Genomic DNA, 21638 nt, shown 5'->3' with positions numbered 1-21638 from the left:
TGTTTTCAGCCAGAAATAAATAAGGCATGGACTATGGCTCTCTCATCTACAAGTGAGTTTTATTAAAGAGTTAGAGCAAGCTCTAGTTTACAAGATATTCAGAACCATATGTATGCATTAATTAAAGGAATGTGGAGGAGGAGGAGGGGATCTGAGAAAATAACAAAGCAGCAGTGTATGCGTGCAATGATTTTTCATTCTGTTTCGCTTCAGCTCTGCCCCTGCAACAGAGGATCTAATCAATCTGCCGGCTATTAAGTTTGTTAATTGATAATGCATACTAATTAGGCTGTGCGCAGTTACTTAAGAGACTTTGCTAAGGTGATTGTAGGCACAAGTCCAAATGGAGTTTAAAGTATTCTGTGTGAGGTTAAAACCCATCAACCAGAATAGATGGATTTTATATTATAACAGAAGGCACAACATACCCATAAGTATTTAATGTATTGCACAGTTATCCATTGTTACACGTTCTAAGTCTGCTAAACAATTGAAAATACAAAAGCAGCCTCCAAAAATTCTTAACAAAATAAGGTATATATTTGAATATTCGGGGAGAGTGAGAAAGAGGGAAAACTGTGGTTTGGTATTAAAACAAATACTTATATTAATTTTGACACATTTAGAAACAGTAGTATGTAGCTCTGCTGCAAGGGAGGAGCAAGCATAATGAGAACACGGCCTAATCTAGCTTTATGAACACTTCAACAATAAGCCACGTAAAAACAACATGCTTTTCTGCACACATCCAATAGGGCAATAAACCAGTAGTGACATAAGAGAATGAAAAGCATGTCATCCAGCAGTTCACAGTGTATACATGAAGATAGAGCTATTGTTTGTATAGTTAACACATCACTACAAACCTTAGAGTTGCCTTTCTATTTCTAGTGGTTGTATCTGTAGCGCTGTATGAAGTGCTCCTGACCTTAAGGAAGTCATTTCTTATGTATTAATATTCTTGCCCCCCCTCCCCCACCACCTTCTTCTTTTCTATGCATCATATAAAATGAAAGTTCTTTGCAATATGAATTTGGAGTTGGCAGGCACTAGTGATGGAGGTAGTGGGCATTTAATTAGTGAGTGAATTGTATTCTTATGGTGTGACCATTGGACCTAAAATCCAAGCTGTAGTGCTTTATTTTAACTATATGAGAATGATCTGGTGCCACAATTTAGTACCCAAAAAACTGATTTTAAGCACTGAGTAGTTAGAAACCAAAAGAAAAAACAGTGAGAGACAGAACAAATTTAATGTCTCAAAACCCTGTTGAAGATAAGGTATGTAATGCTGAAAGAATTTTTCCAGCAAAGACTTATTATCTGCTTGCAGACTACAGATACATTTGGGGCAACTAGATGACTGTATCAATAAAAATGCTTTGGTACCCTGAAAGTTGTATAACACTAAATGTGAATATTACTGCAAGTATATTGCAATGATTTTTTCTCTTTTTTCTTCTATTACTTTTTCCTTTTCCTTTTCCACTTCCTTTCTCTTTTCCTTTTTTCTGTTTATATGAATATTACTGCAAGTATATTGCAATCATTTTTTCTCTTTTTTCTTCTATTACTTTTTCCTTTTCCTTTTCCACTTCCTTTCTCTTTTCCTTTTTTCTGTTTTCCCTTCCTCTTTCTTTTTTCCTTTCCCTTTCCCTTTCCCTTTCCCTTTCCCTTTTCCTTTCCCTTTCCCTTTCCCTTTCCCTTTCCCTTTCCCTTTCCCTTTCCCTTTCCCTTTCCCTTTCCCTTTCCCTTTCCCTTTCCCTTTCCTTTTCCCTTTCCCTTTCCCTATCCCTTTCCCTATCCCTTTCCCTTTCCCTTTCCCTTTCCCTTTCCCTTTCCCTTTCCCTTTCCCTTTCCCTATCCCTTTCCCTATCCCTTTCCTTTTCCCTTTCCCTTTCCCTATCCCTTTCCCTATCCCTTTCCCTTTCCCTTTCCCTTTCCCTTTCCCTTTCCCTTTCCCTTTCCCTTTCCCTATCCCTTTCCCTATCCCTTTCCCTTTCCCTTTCCCTTTCCCTTTCCCTTTCCCTTTCCCTTTCCCTTTCCCTTTCCCTTTCCCTTTCCCTTTCCCTTTCCCTTTCCCTTTCCCTTTCCCTTTCCCTTTCCCTTTCCCTTTTCCCTTTCCCTTTCCCTATCCCTTTCCCTTTCCCTTTCCCTATCCCTCTCCCTTTCCCTTTCCCTTTCCCTTTCCCTATCCCTTTCCCTTTCCCTTTCCCTTTCCCTTTCCCTTTCCCTTTCCCTTTCCCTTTCCCTTTCCCTTTCCCTTTCCCTTTCCCTTTCCCTTTCCCTTTCCCTTTCCCTTTCCCTTTCCCTTTCCCTATCCCTATCCCTATCCCTATCCCTATCCCTATCCCTATCCCTTCCTCTTTTCATTTCTCTTTTTGAATATGTAAGTTATGTATTTATTTTGTTAAGGATTATGGAAAAAAATAAATATATTACTTGTTTTGTATCATCCAGTGTTTTTATTTTGTGTGTAGTACCAAGCTGGACAGACATAGTGACACTCATCTAGTCGCTGAGCAGAGACATGGATGAAACATGTGCAAAACAATAATTAGATGATGTTCACCACATTGTGGAATAAGCCTGGTGAAATCCAGTTTTAAGAAAAAAATGACCTGTTAATAACTATTTTCTCATGAGAGGTGCTTTCTTCACACAAAGATATAAGTGCAGCTTGTAACTAACTTTAGTTTTCTTTCTGTGAGTGTACTAAAGGAGCTGTAATATCTGCTGTTTCAGTATTTTGCATAACAGTCCATAATTAATGAATAAATGAGATGAGAGAGAGGAAATAAAAGCAGTGGGGAATTGTTGGCATGAAAGAAGGATTGTCACTAGACTTTACTGCATCTAAAGGAAGTTACAAGAAAGATGATTGTTTTAAAGTGAATTTGATATCAGAACTGTAGAAATTCTTATGAATCTGACACTGGAGATGATTGGCACCAGATTTGTCCATCCCAACACATGCACTTTTCTGAGGCACATAAATTGAACTTTTTGAAACTGTGGGGCCTTCTTTGCCTTAATGGGGAAAGATGGGCACTTACAGAAAGTAATTATGATCATCCAAGGTCAGAATTACTCTCAGGAGGTTCCTTTTGCTCCATGAACCTTAGAGTGTTCTAGAGGAGGATGTGATTTCTGATGCACCAAGAAGCGTCTAATGCAGCAGTCTAAAGAAAAGTTGGGTGGATCCATTTTAACCACTTTTGCCTGTTTCCAAAGAGCAAAATGATTCAGGGACAATAGCTTCATCTATCTATCTATTTACAGTATAAACATAAGAGAAATTACACCACTGGTTGCTGCTTGTATGGTGACCTCTCATGTCAGTAACAAATACATGTTCTGAAGAAGTCTATCTTACACCAGCAATAAGCTGATCACTGGTAATTATGAAAGAAGCTAGATGAATAACTTTATTGATTAGCTCTGAAGGGGAGCTTGCTGCAAGGTACAGCATGGGCTCTTATATTTTGATGTGTGGTTGAAACACTCAGAGTACGCTTAGCCATTGAAGCGCCTGCTTTAAAGGCTGCCCTCTGAACAAAATAAAAGGACAGAGCAGGTTAAATCATGCTATGCCTCTTCAAGAGACCTGCCTGTTCCAGGAATATTGCACCTGCATTATTGAAGAGGATTCTGCTGTGACGTCTCTCTTTAGTGCACATCAGTGAGATTTTAGCCCATAATGTCAACTAAAACGAAGTGAATAGTAGGAAAAATGTTCCGCGAATATTTGCTCAAAGTGGAAAGTGGATTTCAATTAGACGATGTTTGCAATGCTTTCACGTTTGCTTTCCAGGAACACTTGAGTGCTCAAGCTTTATTAGTATGAATAACTCAGGAAAAAGTGAATGTGAGCTCAAATATTCACCAAAAGCAGATTTTGAAGAGAAAATTCACTCAAGAAGTGTGTGACTAATTTTGAATAAGAAGTACATCTGAGAATTTTACTATGTTACTATCTCTTTGTGGGCAGTTTGCAAAGCGAAGTAAAGGTAACATCTGTAAAATAATAATCAGCAAATAAAATGTTCACTCAGCTCTAATGCAGAAAACCTCCCAGTGTCACAGTCATTTCTGTGAGGATAATATTCAGTGTTTCTGGTTTGTTATGAGATGACATTTTTATCTTGTCACCTAGGGCATGCTTCATAGAGGTATGAGCACCTAAGGCTCCCATGGACTTCAATAAAATTTGAGATTGCTTGATACCCTAGGACTGGATCCCTAATCTCTAATTCTTGCTAGTTTGTTTTTTCTTGCTGTACTTAGTATGGGTTACACTTTTAGAATTGTGTCTGCTCTCCCACTTATGTCATCTCAGAGAATTTTTCTTGATGAGACAGATGAAATGTACAGTGTTAGATTATTATTTTTAGTTGTGCATATTTTTTTACATTTTAGTGTCACAGCTCGGTATGGGTTGACATTTTGTATCGGTGGGACTCCTTAGAGTTCAAGGAAATATTTAATACAAGCAAGAATATTGTCCTCTGATTTTAATTAAAATATAAATATTGCAGCTAAGGACAGAGAATTCAGAAATGAGATTTGCAGAATGCATAATACTGGACATAATCCTAGACTACAAGGAAATCAAATCATGTTTGAATATGAATTTTCAGCATTTCCCCCTCTCCATCACATCAGCTGCTTCTTTTAACTCTCCCACTCTCTTTCCGATTCCTGCTATCCTCTTTCACAAGGGGAGAAGGAATGTTATTGCCATCTCCTACTGCTAACTTTGATATAGAAGGTATGACAAGGGGCTTCTCATCTCTGCATGACATGCTCCTACATCTGTGTACAGAGACAAAAGAAAAGAATGAAAAAAAATAACCAAAATTATATAGAGAAAAATATTTTGTCTTTCATTTAATACCATGCACAAAGAAAAACTATCAGCATTCAGTTTAGTGCTCCAGTGTGAACTAAATTATGTAGACTTAAAAATGCAAAGATGAAGATGAATGAAACTATCTCTTGCTTAGCGATCAAATATAAAATAAACATTTGCCTAAAATGATTGCTGCTGCTTAATATGTTTTACAAGAAATAAGATAATCTATTGTAACATTTCTCAGAATATGTAATGCTTTGTTTTTCTACAGTACTATTTTGCTGATCATTAAAATACTAAAATGGATCCTTTCTGCCACTTCAACAGCAATTTCTTTATATAAAATATACTTCTAAATACAGTGGGAAAGGATGTATTAAATTGGGTAAAGAACAAACCATTAGTGAGACTCAGAGAAAAAAAAAGTCTGCAAATGTGAAAACAAGAAGGGAAGAGTACTATGCACATAGTAATTATTGTAATTCATCAAATCACAGCATATCTACTAGCACTGAAATTATATTACCTAAATTCTTTACTTTGCTATACTATGAGATAGAAATAACTCATTTTATATCCCACCTGTATATGAAGCACATATACATGATCTCTGAAGGCTGTGTCATGTAATTCCTAGGTAGAGTCTTCCAAGGAGAAAATCAGAAAGCATATGATATATATCTCATATTTTAGTGTTTTAAAATTTAATGACAGTACTAAAACTTGTATGTCTTGATAAAATTTGATTAAAATATGTTTAAGTAAGCATTAAATAATGAATAACCTACAGTTCTGCAACTTTCTGCAAACAGCTGTTTTCTTCTGAAGATTTTACTGATCAGAGTAACTGCTGGAATGGACCATTCTAAAGTACTAAGTTTGGCCCTCCTTAATCAGAAGGTTATTAACTTTAAAATTTTTAGTCCACCAAAAACTGCAACAAAATTGATCTCCATCTTAAATTTTCATGCTTGTTAACATGTTTATTTAAATTATGATTGGAAACTTCCTTCTTCCAGAAAATAAACCAGACTTCACTTCTGTCGGTTTTAATAGGAGTCCATTATTTTTTAGCTTTATATAAAAGCAGCAGGAAAGATAAAATATATGCAATAACTTTGTGTAAGGTCATTCAGGTAGATGAACTATTAAAGTGGACATGTGCCTCAAAATGTACTTTATATGCTAAAGTATATGTCTCTCACAACTCAATCTCCTGCATAGGTGATCTTCAATCCCTCTGTTTCTCACTTAAAGCCTGAAGTAAAACGGAATTGAAGACTTTGCTTTCTATTTTGCTGTTCATTAATAGCTTCAGTTTACCTCTTGCTTCTGTGATTTTGTAAAGAAAGTCATTGCCTTCAGTAGGGTTTCTCTTGATTTATACCAGTATGAGTAAAAACTCATATTGGCTCTTTTCTCTCACTGAAGATGTTGCCCATGAGATATGTCAGCATAATGACTCAGGAAAATGAAGTCATAGACCAGACAAGGCTCCCAGAGAATGAGTGGCCTTGCACACTTGACTGGTCCCCACATCAGTGTGTGCCGATCCTGCCATGATGAGGACTACCTGGGGAGGTGCTTGACATCCTCCGTGCCCACTCAATCTGTTCTCTGTGGCAACAGGGTGATAACTGTTTTGTGGAAATTTATCCTCAAATAGTACATTTCTCATACCAATAAGCTATTGACTTTCAGTAATTGCAAACTCATCGAAGACTTTTGTGTGTGTGTACTGGAGATAAAAGATCTCATGCCCCACTAAGACACTGGGAAACTAATTCAGTCTGCTTTTCTCAACTGTCTGAACAGAATATTGGCATCTGCCTACATAATCAAAGAAACAGCATATAGAGATTGAATTCACAGTGGGACTTGTGCCACAAAACAGTAAAGCAGCTTTTAATGATCATTTGTCAAGTTTTAAATCATAACTGGTTGCTAATAAGGGACATAAAGAATGAGGGAAAAGAACATCTGATTAATAGCTTTACCTTTAAACACAATTATATAAAAAATATTAAAACTTTATACAGTCAATAGTTTTGAAAGATGAATTTGGCCAGTTATATTCCTTGCTTAAAATGTAACAAAGACACCTGGAATTATAACGTCTCTTGCACAGTGGATGTCATATTACGTTTTTTGGTGTTTACGTCAATTTAGTATTTCACGTATTATTAATAATTCCTCATTACATAAAATTATTACTAAACTGGCAATTAAGTGAATGTGAAAGATCCATATGCTAAAGTGTTTGTAACATTTCAATTATGAACTTCACATCAGACGTCTTCCAGTGTACATCAATAACATTAATGAACTATCTTTTTGCCAAAGCCACCCAAATGAGGTGTGTTACTGTACTACATTCTCACAGATTCTTGGCTACATCTTCATAAATATTTAGCTATTAGCTTCAGGATAAATCAGATAATCTTCCCAGCACTGTAGCAAAAAAAAAAAAAAAAAAAAGAAAAAAGGAATTCCTCACATCCCAGGCATAAGCATTTCTTCTAATGGCAAATTCCTTTTCAAACCATCTTAATCAACTTGATTTTATGCTTGGTATTTTTCTATTCATTTGTTGCCCCTCCTCATGATTTAAACAAAAAAAAAAAAACACCTCCTAAGTGAAGGATGTTTCCTTCCTCACCTTTACTTACAAAAACAGGTCTAATCTTTTAAAATAAACCAAATATTGCTCAGAGAGTAGCCTTGAGAACTTGTGTACTGTGAATCATAATAGTATTTTTATTTCATGCTTCTAATCTGTGGACCACTTTGATTAACTGCCATTGTCTCTGTCAAAGATTAAATCAAACATTGTTTGAAAGACAAAGATGAAGAAAAGTAATGAATGAATAAAACCTACACCACCAGCACAGAACTCTGCTGTGCATCTACTCTACCAAAGACATCAAGAATGCTGCCACAAATCAAAGCATATTACTAAGATAAGTTAACCATACTTGAGTGAGCTCTCTAACTAGGGATCTATGCGGAAAAATAGAATTCCACTTGAATTTGTTTTTTGATTGAGAGTGTTAAGATTTTGCAAGAACTCTCATCACAGTGATCGGACTGTGTTCAGTGCATATGAAATTTATGCCTTTTCAGCTCTTACAGAAAGCATATACAGAGGCAGGGGCCACCATCTGACGCCACTGCACAAGAGCCTATCCCATGGTGACATTATGTGGTACAATCCCACTAAGTCTTTTAGCACAAGGGTACCTCTATTTCACCCCATTTCTATTTGCAGCAGGTCTGTTCTTTGAAAATAAATCAAACATTACTTAAACAATTTTATAGAAATGTGGAGTTAAACAAAGTAGATGGGATCTGGGGAAGAATACTTCTCCAGATTATTAAGGTTAGTGGTTGGGAGCAGGGAGTTTTGTTTTTCCCCAAGGCTAAGAAACTGCAGTAGCCACTTACTCTGCATTAACATTTTTTCTTATCTTAAGCTGTCATTTTGACCATGAGAAGAATATTCTGCCTTTGTCATCAAGGTTTCAGAGAACACTAGATCTCCAAGTACCTGTTTATTGGAGAAGATAATTCACTTTCAAGAAAACATTTTGGACAAAATTTCCAGAAGTAAATAGAGAATGTAAAGGACTCCAGTCTTAGATACCTGTTCTATGCTTTCTGATTCTTCCTGACTAGTTTGTGAGGAGGGAGTGGAAAACCCTTATTCTCATCTCTTTTTAAGCTCAGTTCCACTGAGAACTCAGAAATAAATGTATCCAAAATTACTCTTGACTTCAACTTATTTCTTGTTTCCTCAGAAGATTATTTAGGTAAACAATTTTATATGAGCATTTCTCTGGATGTGATATCAGAAGTCACAACATGTCTTTTTTGAAAAAGGAATGTGGTCTTTGTAAACTGATCTGGATTTTGGGTCAGCTGAGTGGTACACATTTACTATCATAGCTACTGACCAGAATGGACATCTATTCTGTATAAAATCTTCCATTATATCTTTGTCAATCAGCTGAATTTTCTTGGATGTGGAGCTGCCATTGCTATTCTGGGTAGTTTGGGAAAGGCTGAAAGGGTAAATCAAGAGAGTTTGTCTAGAGGAATTTTGATAATTGTACATCTCTCACTTGTTTCATTCTTCTCAGTTTCCCTTCACATCCTTCCATTTTCTTTGCCTTTCACCTATCAACTTCTCACAGAACCACACACTCATACGTTGACACACCCTAAACTTTCCTCCCTTGTGATAAGCTACTTCTTAGCTGTTCTCTCTGTTGTTTTTCTCCTTGTAAAATCTTCTTCTCTGCTGAAAACAGGTTCTCCTTCACCTTTGTCCTCTCTCAAATGGCCTGGATACTACCAGCAGAATTTCTTTTGGCTTCAAACTCCCCCAACTTCCCTACAACTCTTTACAGAGTTTTTCCTCAATCTCTTTTTATCTCTCCAGTACCGTCATATCCAATTCAATATCTGTGTCATTTGTAGCATTTGTAATCTGTCATGTCTTATGAATGAAGTGTGAACATATGAATCAGCATGAGAATAGAGGCATATTTGGGATTTTTATTTAACTGTGAATAGCAAGTATCCCCAAGGAAAAGAAGACAGTGATTTTAAAATGACCTCAAAATAATGTCTATGTGGTTGTAGTAGTATAATTCTTACTATATATTCTTTAATACATAAAAGATATCATCAGATATATGATCTAGAAATTAAGGTGATTCAGACTTGGGTGTAATTAGTATGTAATTTTTAGAAATAATTTAGTGAAAGAACAACATAAATTTCTGATATTTTGGTAAAAGATATTAACTTATTAGAGCAGGTCAGCATTTCTGTACATTCTGTACATGGGAAAACTAAAGAGGGAAGGGGAAAAAAAGAAAATGAAAGGCAGAATTCTACACAAATAGGAAATGAATCTGTGTCTGAACTGACTAATTTTTGTTCTTTCTGTGTACTTCCAGATAAACATAATCCTATCCTTTACTGACGAACTTGCATAAAGTAGGTTGTCACATAAACACACGCAAAAATGCATAAGGTGTTATTTCCAAAATAAAAGCAATCCTTCTCCCCAGTTCCCCTACTGATTTCACCACAATCCAACATGAAAATGAGGAAATATGTGGCAGGTGTCCATGGCTTTTCTGTCTGCCAATAACTGATTCATGGCTAATTATGTAAGACAAAATCCTGATGGAATTCTTCCAGGTCCATACTTTTTAAAATAAGAAAACATTTATAGTTCATAGAAGACTGTAATTTTTTCTTTAGAAAAGGCCATTGAATCTGAAAGAGATAAAGAGATAGAGCATTTCTGTGTGTTGTCATCCTGTGTGCTTTTAGAATATGAAATATTTCATTGTTCTGTTGTTTTCTTTTTAATCATGGATTTCCTTCTCTATTAATAATTAGAAAAAAGAAAAGAAACAGAGTTTTAAAAGTCTTCATTTTGAAAAATTCTTGCCCGCGGTGAGAAATGTATTCTCTTTTATGTCTCTGAATAATATACTATTCTCAGAAAAAAAAAAAAAACTGTGACAAATGTGCCTTTTACTTGCTGAAAATACAGCTAGATAGTTCACTGCTGATTATCCCTAATCAGCTCCACAATGCTGAATGTCCTATTTGCTTCTTAATCTGTCTCAAATACCATTCTATGTTTTTCTGTTATTTTTTATTTGAATCTATGTACTGTTGGTGATATTTTAATTTCTCAAATAATATAGCATCTTGGACTTCCCCCACAAAAAAACCCGGGATACCAGTGTGTAAGTTCTTAGACACCAGTTCTACAGCAAAAGCAGAAGCATACAGTGTTCAGGAAGCATACGGATTGGATAACAGATTAATTTTAACAAGGACAACAGGAAAATGTAATATTGATGAGTATGATACCGACTCATCCATTAGTAGCTTGAACATGACCAAGCTCACTTGTTGGCATCCCAACATAAGAGAGCTTTAGGGCGCAATTTGGAGGTAAATTAGCAGTGTCCAGTATCCAGGAAAAGAGCTGGATTAAACTCTGATTTAGAGCTGAGCTTGGGCAAAGTAACTCTGCAGGTGATGCAAGAAGTTGCACAAAGGTACACTACTGCACTCTCTATGGCATTAAGGGCATCACACTCCTGAGGTGACAGGGATTTAAGTTATTGTGCTGCATGAACTCACTGGTTTCCACCAGTGCTCACCTGGATGTCTCTGCAGCATTCTTTGCTGTGGGCCTTAGATATGCGTATTTTATTTTAGAAACTTGACCACTGGTCTTAAGAGAAGGTTTATGCACTATCCACCAAGAACTGTCTCTTGTGTTTGTGTGGGAAGATACTCTTCACTTGAGTTCTCTTATTCACCCCCCAGCATCTCAAAAGCATAATTTTATGATAAAGTTTGCATGTAGTTCATTTAAACTGCATGGACAAATTTCTCACTTTTTCTGTTTCTGAGAACTAACTGATCTTTCTTTTCGTTTTCTTTCATTGTCTTTCCTTTTCTTTCTTTTTCTTTGCTTTGATTTTGATTTTGCTTTCCGCTCCCAGTTCTATTTATAATCTTTTATGTCAAAAACATCACTCAGAACACTAAAGAGACTTTTGAAAGAGTGAGGGTGGCTACTACTGATTTTCAGTCTTAAATTCATTTGAAAACCAGCACTAGTTTTATATTCAATTTGAAAGTTCAAAACTGGATATTTCCAAGGTGCTCTGACATAAATACTTGGATTTATGTGGCCCTGTCACACAACAGGATCCTTTGGATCTTCTCCTCTATTCCAGCAGGCCAACATGAGAATTTAATCAATGAGAATCAAATCATAGCCCAGCTTCCCTGCAATCTCTTTTTCAGTATATCTGATGCAACAATAGTTTGTCTTTATAAAGTGCAATCCTCATTTCCTGGAGCTGCTGGGTGGAGGAAACACCAGAGTTTCTTCTTTACTGTTGCTACAGAGTGTTTTGGCTCCACTTGCTCCCAGTTTTGCAGGTGCAAGAAGTAAACCTTATTCCCTCCTCCTCCTCAGGGAATGTTTTTCCACTCTTTGAGAGTGAGGGCAGAGCACTGAAGAGTAACATCATTTAAAATCTGCAGCAGATCTGAGTGAATAAAGGAAACTTTTCCACTGAAAATTTTAACTAAAGATGAAAAGACTCTTTCTGGGGAAAGGAAAGAGGCCTTTTTACCTCCCTCACATAATTTTTACTTAAACTGGTTGGGAAACCAAGCAATGGCACCTCAAGCTTTCTTTTAAGTCAAAATCGCTCTAATCAGTGTGAGTCACATGATAACATACACTTTCCACATATATTTTAGGATTGGAAGTGGAGATGGTAGAGACAGAGTTAACTGCAAGTAGGTGCTAATATTGAATACACTTCTTTCCTCTGTAAATGGCTACTTTGGCTGTATGCTGTAATGATGTTTTTCTTTTTATGGAATCGATGAGTGTGGAGAAGCAGCTCACAGAGTAACAAATCTGGGACTTACTGGAAGCAAAATAAAATATTTTTGATGGACTCTTGACAGAAATACAGTGTAAATCAACTTTATTAACCACTCAGACATGGAGGGCAGCTACAGTACGTCCCCAGCGTAATAGCAGAAAACTGAAGACAAATACTCCTTGGAAACAGCAGTGGTATCACAGCCTGCTCTCACAAGGCAAGTCACTGGCACAGCTTGCTCTCCTGCTCAAAGGCACTGGGAAAATAATAGCTTCTATCATCCTGCAAGACAGCCTTGTGCTACTGGCAAGAGTTTGCAAGGCAAAGGATTCAGTTCCTGTTATATCCCATTGAGTTGCCTTAGCCTGGGTGTGATTTCTCCATTGATCCCTAGGAAGTATCTGTACCTGGAGCCCTATTACAGAAGACAAGTTTACTCCTGAGCCTTCATTCTACCTCGTAAATTGAAGACCAAGGTTCTACAAAGCTGGGTCACAGTATCTTCCCAACTGCCTTTATTCACTGGGAGAGTCTATACATAAATGGAGATACATGATACCTGTTGGATATCTAAAAGAACAGAGTTAAACTAAGCTAAAGCTAAGATAATTAAACTTAATTCAATTTAATTAAGTTAAATTAATTACAATGTTCACATTGAAAACAATTCTATTTCAAGATATTTTTATTAGTACTAAAATTTTTCTACTTGTTGTTCACCTTCCCTGATCTCTGTCTGCAGTACATGTGCATCTCAGTGGAAGGATTTCCCTACCTCCCATCCCAGCAAAAACCTGGAAACCTGCTATCTCCTCTAATATATGCAGAAAAAAAAATGAGGAAGCTTGCCCTCAGCCACCTATTCTGATTTTATTTTTATTACATGGCTATAGTTAAGGAAAGCTTGAAATAAGCTGGCTTTCTTACAGAGGCTACAGTCACTATCATTTCCACTGGCATGGACATTCACTTCGAAGTGAGGGCAAGTCCTTTTTTAGATTAGAGTTTCCCCTTTATAGATTTATTTCTCGTTGACTCTATAATTATACAATTAAAGCTAATATAGGTAATTTAAACATTTAATTTATTTAATGGCATTGAAGAGAGTGCTTAAGGTCAGAGGAGATCTGAGGTCCTAGAGACTTGCTGAAGTCATGATTCATGACTGATTTCCAGCCTGTGGTGATAGTTAGCTGGGTGACATTGGAGGATAATGACCAAAGGTCTGAGAGAGACACTGCCTGGAAAGCATCTGCTGACAGAGGTGCATAACAAATCTGAGAGAAGTCCTGCTCATGCAAAAACAATTCATTAAAATCTGACTGATTTGAAAGTTCTATTTCTTTATTGTAAGGAAGGCTTTCACCAGAACAGTTTCATTTTGTTTTACACATAGAAGATACCAATATAAGCCATTTGTAGCTGTAACACAGAGGGTATGAAGTCTGTAAATCCTTGAGAAGAATGGCAGTGTATGAGTATTAATCATATCATTTTGATGAAGAGAGAAACTGTACTTATTTTAGCTATCACTATTCTAGTATACTAGGAGTCTTTGCCAGAGGTAAAATGGCACATGGCTTCCTGAACACCTGGCATGTCTCCTGGAGCAGCAGCTTAGGAAAGCAGACTAAAAGTACAAATTAAAACATTCACATAACATTAGTGCCTCTGAAGGGCTATGCATTTGCTAATGAAGTGGAAGTACATTAACAACATGAAAGATGGAAACAAATGTAAACAAATAAATAAGCTCACAGAATCCAAAAGTTAATCCAAATAAATCAATATTCATTCCAGTGAAACACATGCCATGGGCACAAATATGCAGTGAGGAGTGCCTGCTCCTTATATGTGCATGTATTGAGGGGAACGCTGTGGATGTAAGCTACCTAGACTTTAGTGAAGCCTTTGTCTCCCACAGCATTTTCCTGAAGCTGGCAGCCTGTGGGTTGGACAGGTAAAATCTTTGCTGGGTAAAGAATTGGTTGGATGGCCGGGCCCAGAGTTTGGTGGTGAACTGAGTTAAATCCAACTGGTGACTGATCAGGAGTGGTGCTCAGCAAGGGTGAGCACTAAGGCCTGTCCTATTCAGCATCTTTATTGATGCTCTGGATGAGAGGATTGAATGTACCCTCAGTAAGTTTGTAGATGACACCAAGTCAGGCCCTGCAGAAGCACATGGATAGACTGGATCAATGCACTGAGGTCAATGGGATAAGGTTCAACAAGACCAAGAAACAGACACTGTGACAACCCCATGCATCACTTCAGTCTTGGGGCAGACTGTCTAGAAAGATGCACATAGGAAAAGGGTCTGAGGGTGTTCACTGGCATCCACATTAACATGAGACAGTGAACAAGTATTTTTTAGCCTGGAGAAGAATAGGCTCAGGGAATTCCATTTCTCTACACTGACTAAAAGAAACTAGTAACAAGGTGTTGTTCAGCCTTTTCCCCCATGTAACTAGTGATAGAGTGAGAAGGAATGTCCTTAAGTAGTGAAATGGAAGGTTCAGGTTGGATATTAGGGAAAATTTCTTCTCCAAAACTGTTGAGAAGTATTGGAACAGGATGTCCAGGGAGGTGATGAAGTCACTATCCCTGAAGGTGTTCAAGAAATATGTTGGTGTGGCACTGAGAGACATGGTTCTGTGAGCATGATGGTAATGGTTTGAGGTTGGACTAGATGACCTCAGAGGTTTTCTCCATCCTTAATGATTCTATGACTCAGTCCACTTTTATTACTACAGCATAACTCCTCAGGGGTGGTGGATAACCATGGTGAGGTAATGATGCCAAAGGCCTGGAATATTTTCCTGTGGAGTGACACGAGAACAGTATCCACTGAACACCTGTGCCCTTGTCCTGCTGTGTATGTATTACCCTCCTGCAAGAACAAGAAGGAAAATTCTCCCCCAGCAAGCCCAATCTCTCATACTTGTAGGCACTCAAGTTCTGTCCATCACTGTAGGTTTGTTCCTCCCCACTGCCCTGTGTCCAGAAGATAAGGACATGAAGGATCAGCTATGCCATTGGACTAAAAATGGATTTGCCCTGTTTTGTTCCCTTCTGTGCTCTTCTGTGAAGGACAGGAGCCTATACAGGGTCTGCGTCTTATATCATGCCCAGGAGCAGGTTAGACTTATGCTCTAGTGAATTGTGAAGGGAAGGAAATTTCAATCTGAAGGGCCTTCAGCTGGGAAATACTATTGATGCATGGGGAGCTGGGCCCTGCATCTTTGAAAATCTGTGATTTCAAAAAATATCTGGAAACCCTGCTTAGGACATCTAGGAGTGCCCTGGGCTCTGTAACAAGGGAAAGACAAAAAGAAGTATCCAGAAGTATTCAGAGTAAGAAAACAGTTCTGATCGCCACAAGGAGGAAGACTTTCTGAAGTCCCACTAGTCAACAAGGTCTGTATTAAGCATTGTGCGAACTCCTAAGTCACTCTAAGACTTTCCCTCAGAAATCCTCTGTGTCCAATCCCAGTCTACCTCAGTATCACTCTGACATGACATAATGTACATGAAGAAGTATCAAAATAAATTACACATACATTTAAAATGTGAGCACACTTACCCTGTCAGAACAACTTAACCTTGCTGCATGACCTGATAGAGGACAATGGGTGAAAAAAGCAGAAGTGGTGTTATTTGAAAGGGGTAGTCAAGCACAGGCCTGCTCTTCTGAGCCACCTGAGATGTATTATGGTTTTCTCTGCACTCCTGGGATTTAGACTGTGACCTAGACCTTGAATACTCTGGTTCTTCAAGGTTCCTGGTAATTTAATTTGGATGCACGGAGTAACCCTTTCCATATGCACATGGGATCCTACATTAGAAAGTTTGGCAGTGGAACAGTATTTAATCATAGTATTCTTGACTAAAGCCTTATCTGAAGGCCCCTTGCTAGAAATCAATACAAAAATAGTCAGAGTTGGATTGTGTAGGTTGTTCTTTTTCAATGCCATTTTTGTTTAACATAGAGGGAATATACTGTACTCAGTATATTGCCTTTCAGTTTAGGTGTATCAGAACAAAACATACATTAAGGTTTTTGCTGTGGTTTATCACGTTATCTAGAAAAATTTGCTGTGTAAAATCAGAATGGAAGAAATTGTTGCAAATTCTAATGTTCTTTCCTCAAAACCAGTACAAACAAGTTCTTTCTAGAGACGGTATCAGTGGAATATAATAAAAGCAAGCTAAATGTCATGGCAAGCCCCACCAATGCCGCCATCTTCCAGAGCACAGAACCATTTTTCTAAGGTTAGTATTATCCAGCCCTTATAGACACATTGTGGTGTGCAGAAGAGCCCGAGACAAAGCACCAAGGACATACTGATGAAGATTAATAACTTTGGGTGAGGGAGGGGCAGAATATTAATAAAATAAAAGAAATCTGAAGACTACACTGCCATGAAAACATTCATCTGCAAACTAAGGGAACATCAAGCTCTGCACAGGCAGGTTTAAAAAATGCAACATTTTTTTTGTGCAGAAGACTACATCTTCACTCCTAGACAATTCTCTCTTTTCTTCAGCCCAAAAAGGAAAAGGAAAGAGGATTCACATAAATCATGTCATGGAAAACAAGATACAAATGGGAAAATTATGGCTTATGTCTGGTGATGTGTGTTTTTAGCGTGGCAAGAAAGAAAATGTGGTCAAAGTTGTTCTGTACATTGCAACTTATACTACTCTCTTGACCATACCACTTCTAGCAGAGGCACATAAAGAAATGCACTGCATTAACTTTGAGTTGGGCACAGCTGTCTGCAGTGGCAGAGAACAAATCATCTTTTTTTTAGGTAGACTTTTGTAACATCTCATTTAGTAACATCATTGCAACCCAGACCATGTAAGAGATGTTGTTTCTGGGAGGGAGAAAAAATGTAGAAGAGGTGAAATCTTGCAGGTTTTCCTGACTTGCATTCCCCAGTCCAGAGATTTTTTAACTCTGTATACACTGAGATGCTTTTTCCCTTTCCTTTTCCTTTTCCTTTTCCTTTTCCTTTTCCTTTTCCTTTTCCTTTTCCTTTTCCTTTTCCTTTTCCTTTTCCTTTTCCTTTTCCTTTTCCTTTTCCTTTTCCTTTTCCTTTTCCTTTTCCTTTTCCTTCTTCCTCTTCCTTCTTCCTCTTCCTTTTCCTGTTCCTTCCCCTTCCCCATTTCCTTTTCCCCTACCCCCGTCCCTTCTCTTCCCTCTCTTCCTCTCCCTCCCTTCCCCTCCCCTCCTTCTCCTCCTCCCCTCTTAAGTATCCATCAGCAGAGTTTTGAACAAGTGTGGGACTTCAGCTACTCCTCAGGATCATTCAGTGAAAACCATTTGCCTAAGGCTGTATACAAACAATTTTCTGCAGTCATGCAGCATAAAAACAGCATAAAACTTAGCAGGTTTCCCACATTACATGAGTATGCCTCTGATTTTTTCCCTTGGAACTCCAAATTACTGTAACAAAGTGATGAATAGTGAACATCAGGGAGTTTCAAGCCTAGATATATACCTTGTTCTTGAGAAAGCCAGTCCTCCTAGATATGCATGTACTTTACAGCTACAAGAGTTTATTCCTCCCACTCCCATGGTGCATATAGAGAGCAAAGTAGGGATGGAGACACAGGGAAATTCTGTTCACTACTCACTAAAACTACTGAGGATAATCCAATTGCCTTCAGTAGACTCTGGACTGAGCCAAGCATAAATTATTTCCACTCAACTGGACTTGCATAACTGTCAAGATTTATCCTTGGATACCTTTAACTCTCTTAATAAACACAATTTCTTCTCATAATTCATCCAGACTGCTTTAGAATATTGCTTTATGATAAGATGACTCAAACCTAAAATGAGCCTGTTCCTTCAGAAGGGACAGACATCTGCAGCTGATCAAATGAATCCCTTCCATGTCTTTTACCAGTATCTGATTTATTGTAGAGCTTTCAGAATATCTTGAGACATAGTGACGTTCATCATTACATCTTCTATATTATTGCATTTTTCCTTAGAGTGTACATCCATCCTATCACATAAATATGGAGAACATCTATACTGTCTTAGTTGCAACTTTTAAAACACTGCTTAACACTTAAAGGCCTTGATTTAAGTGGTGCAGAAGCCTGAAGAAAAACTCTTGTTTTCCAAAATAGGTCGTATAAACATGAACACAATTCTTTTTGTGTGTAGCACCCAGGGCTTTGAAGTGTGTTATTTCATTTTACAGAAAGAGAAATGCAAGTGTCACAAAGGGAAATACTTTTAAAATTATCTGCAAATTCAGGTTTCACAACTTGAGACGGAAGATCTGACAGGAACAGCTGTGTGTCTGAAGAGCATAATGACTTCAGTTGCAACAATACAAACAGTTCAGATACTCATGGTACATGGGCCCTGAAACCTTTGAAAGATTCACTGTGTAAAACAATGAGCCACTAAAGGTGATGGGACTGAAAACATGGTCTCTCTTTGGCTTTACCATTTACATCTTTCTGTATTACTAAGACATGGGAATGATAACTTTTGACAAGTTACATAGAAGTTCTAATTAAGCCACTTCTGTATTTATTTACTCCATAGGTGGTGCAGATTATTTAGACAGTGGGATTGAGTGCACTCTCAGCAAGTCTGCTGATGACACCAAGCTGAACAATGCAGTTGAAACAACTAAAGGGAAGAATGTCATCCAAATGGAGTTGGACAGGCTTGAGAAGGGGGCCCACATGAACTGAATAATGTTCAAATAGATTAAGTGCAATGTGTTGCACTTGGGTCAGGGCAATCCCAGAAGTATACAGACTGGAAGAAGACCTCCTTGAGAGCAGTTCTGCAAAGAAGTTAAAGGCTCTGGTGAACAAACGTCTTGATGCAAGCCAGCAGTGTATTCTTACAGCCTGGAATGCCAACAATATCCTGGCCTGCAAGAGAAGGATGGCCAGCAGGGAGAGGGAGGTGATTGTTCCTCTCTGCTCTGCCTTCATGAAACCCTATCTGGAACATTGCGTCAGGCCCTGGAGCCTCCAGTACAGCAGGGATCTGGTGCTGTTGGAGTGTGTCCTGAGAACGGACATGAAGATGATCAGAGGGCTGGAGCACCTCTCGTAAGATTGAAGCAGCTGGGCTTGTTTAGTCTGGAGAAGTGAAGGTTCAGGAAAGACCTCACTGCCTTCCAGTATTTGAAGAGAGCTTACAAACAGAAGGGGGAATCAACATTTTCATAGTTATGGAGTCATAGTCACTATCATAGATAGTGATAGGACAAGGGGGAATGCCTTCAAACTAAAAGAGGGGAGATTTAGTTTAGATATTAGAAAGAAGATCTTTACTCAGAGGGTGATAAGTTACTGGAACAGGCTGCCAGAGAAGCTGTGGATGCCCCATCTCTGCAGGTATTCAAGGACAGGTTGGATGGAATCCTAGGCAGCCTGACCTGGTGGTTGGCAACCTTGTCCATGGCAGAAGGTTGCAACTGGGTGAACTTCAAGATCTCTACCAACCCAAACTGTCCTGTATTAATAATGCAAATATAAATTAATCTCAGATTCCTAATAATGCAAAAGTCCCCCTTGCTGTTAGAGAGCCGAAGAACTAATTGAGACATAATGGTTTTCTTCAAATTATGAACATCTGGAGTTTCCAGTGCAATATCTTGCATTTTTAAAGTACAAAAATAGCTTGTGTTGGAGGTTTCAACCAATAATGCAAAACCATTCAAAATTCAATCTCTTGAACAACATTCAAGAGGCTAACCTCTCTTCTCATCAAATAGTGATACATTTATCACCTCCAAATAGTGATAAATAAATAAATTCCCCGGCTATTCCCTACTGATCTCTCTAAGCACAAGTAACAATACAGATCAGGTGTGAGGACTTACAGTCCCATCAAATGGCCTAGAAAGATGTGAGAAGGTAGCCTGTCGCCTTCAGTTTCCTGCTGGATATCTGACTAGGCTGCCTGTTTACTATCCAAAGTGCTTTCAATCTGAACTTGTTTGAGTGGTTCAGTTTGCAGGTTGCTTATTCAATTCACCAATATAAGCAAAGCAAAATTGCTGATCTTTTGTTATTAACTTAAGATGTGCTTGCACTTTTGTTTCTTTCACATTATCTATACAAAATTATTATGGAGGCTGGGAGAAACATTATTTCTACCCTTTCATGCTTAAAGCACATGAACCTAAATAAATAAACTCATTGCTTACTGGGGGAGAAAAGCTGTGATTCTTAACAGACAGGCATCAGGAATTGGTCCTGTTGCTATTTTGTTGCCTTTGAGGCAGTAACATTGAGAATATATTATAGTAATGCTATAAGCATCTAAAACATCTATACATAAAGATCATAAAGCAGTTTAATTCAAAACAAGCAAAGGTTTTTCATTTCTAGCTATTATTATCTCATGTTACTTATGGATGTCTAGAAATAATGAATACTGAATAATACTAAAAAAAGAGGATTAGTGGCAGAGTAAAAGTTCTTAATTGCTATCCCAGGTTTTATTTTCCATGTTGTCTGTCGTCAGATGATCTTTGATAGGTAAATATATTCCTTCTTACGGAAGGCAAGCCCAGTTTATTTTGTAAAGAAATATATGCAGTTGCGAGTTTGTCTTTTATCCTTTTTTTTTTTTTTTAACCTTACACTTAAAGATCCTTCAATGTTCAACAAGAAGATGGTCAAAAACACATCTAGATTATGCCTGGAAGCAGCTGAAACATATGCCTGATCCCCTAGAACAAGGTTTGGCATGTTCTTGTGCTTTCAGCATATTTCAGACTATTGGGGGTCTGGTATCAAATCTGGTATTATTAAAGGATGGTAAGTGTAAACCACAGAGGAGGTGCTAGAGCTCTGTTGAAGACACAGCATCCTACATATTTTGGTCTCCATTGAGAAGCTAAGACATTTTTGCCCTCCTACAGTTATTTATCATTACCTTCATACAAGAATCACATTGAGCTGCATAGCTCCAATTATGCACAAGCGTAGTGTTAAATGTTATGATGTGAGACAATTTATTTCTCCAGTAATTCATTTCAGTGTTTGTGTGTGAAGATTTTGCAGGCTTCTGACTTTCCAGGCTGCAAATTCTCTCTTTCTCCTATTGACCACTTGTTAAATCTTTTTGTTTGTTTCCCACCTTTCCCTTGGGACCCACAGACAGACAGCCTTGCCAGATTCATTTTCTGATCAAAGCTGTTTGATTTGGTCAATTTTGCCACATTGGAGACGTTCTCTATTACAGAGATAAATAGCCTTGGGCTAACTGTCAACGAAAACTTGTAAGCTAATAAATTATTCCAATTTCTTCCTGCGGATTTCTCTGGAGACAGCCCTAGGAA

Source organism: Cyrtonyx montezumae, unplaced genomic scaffold, assembly GCF_038088225.1.
Source record: "Cyrtonyx montezumae isolate F1298 unplaced genomic scaffold, pur_monq_1.0 scaffold_25, whole genome shotgun sequence".
Classification (NCBI taxonomy): domain Eukaryota; kingdom Metazoa; phylum Chordata; class Aves; order Galliformes; family Odontophoridae; genus Cyrtonyx; species Cyrtonyx montezumae.
This window is presented reverse-complemented; position numbering follows the sequence as displayed.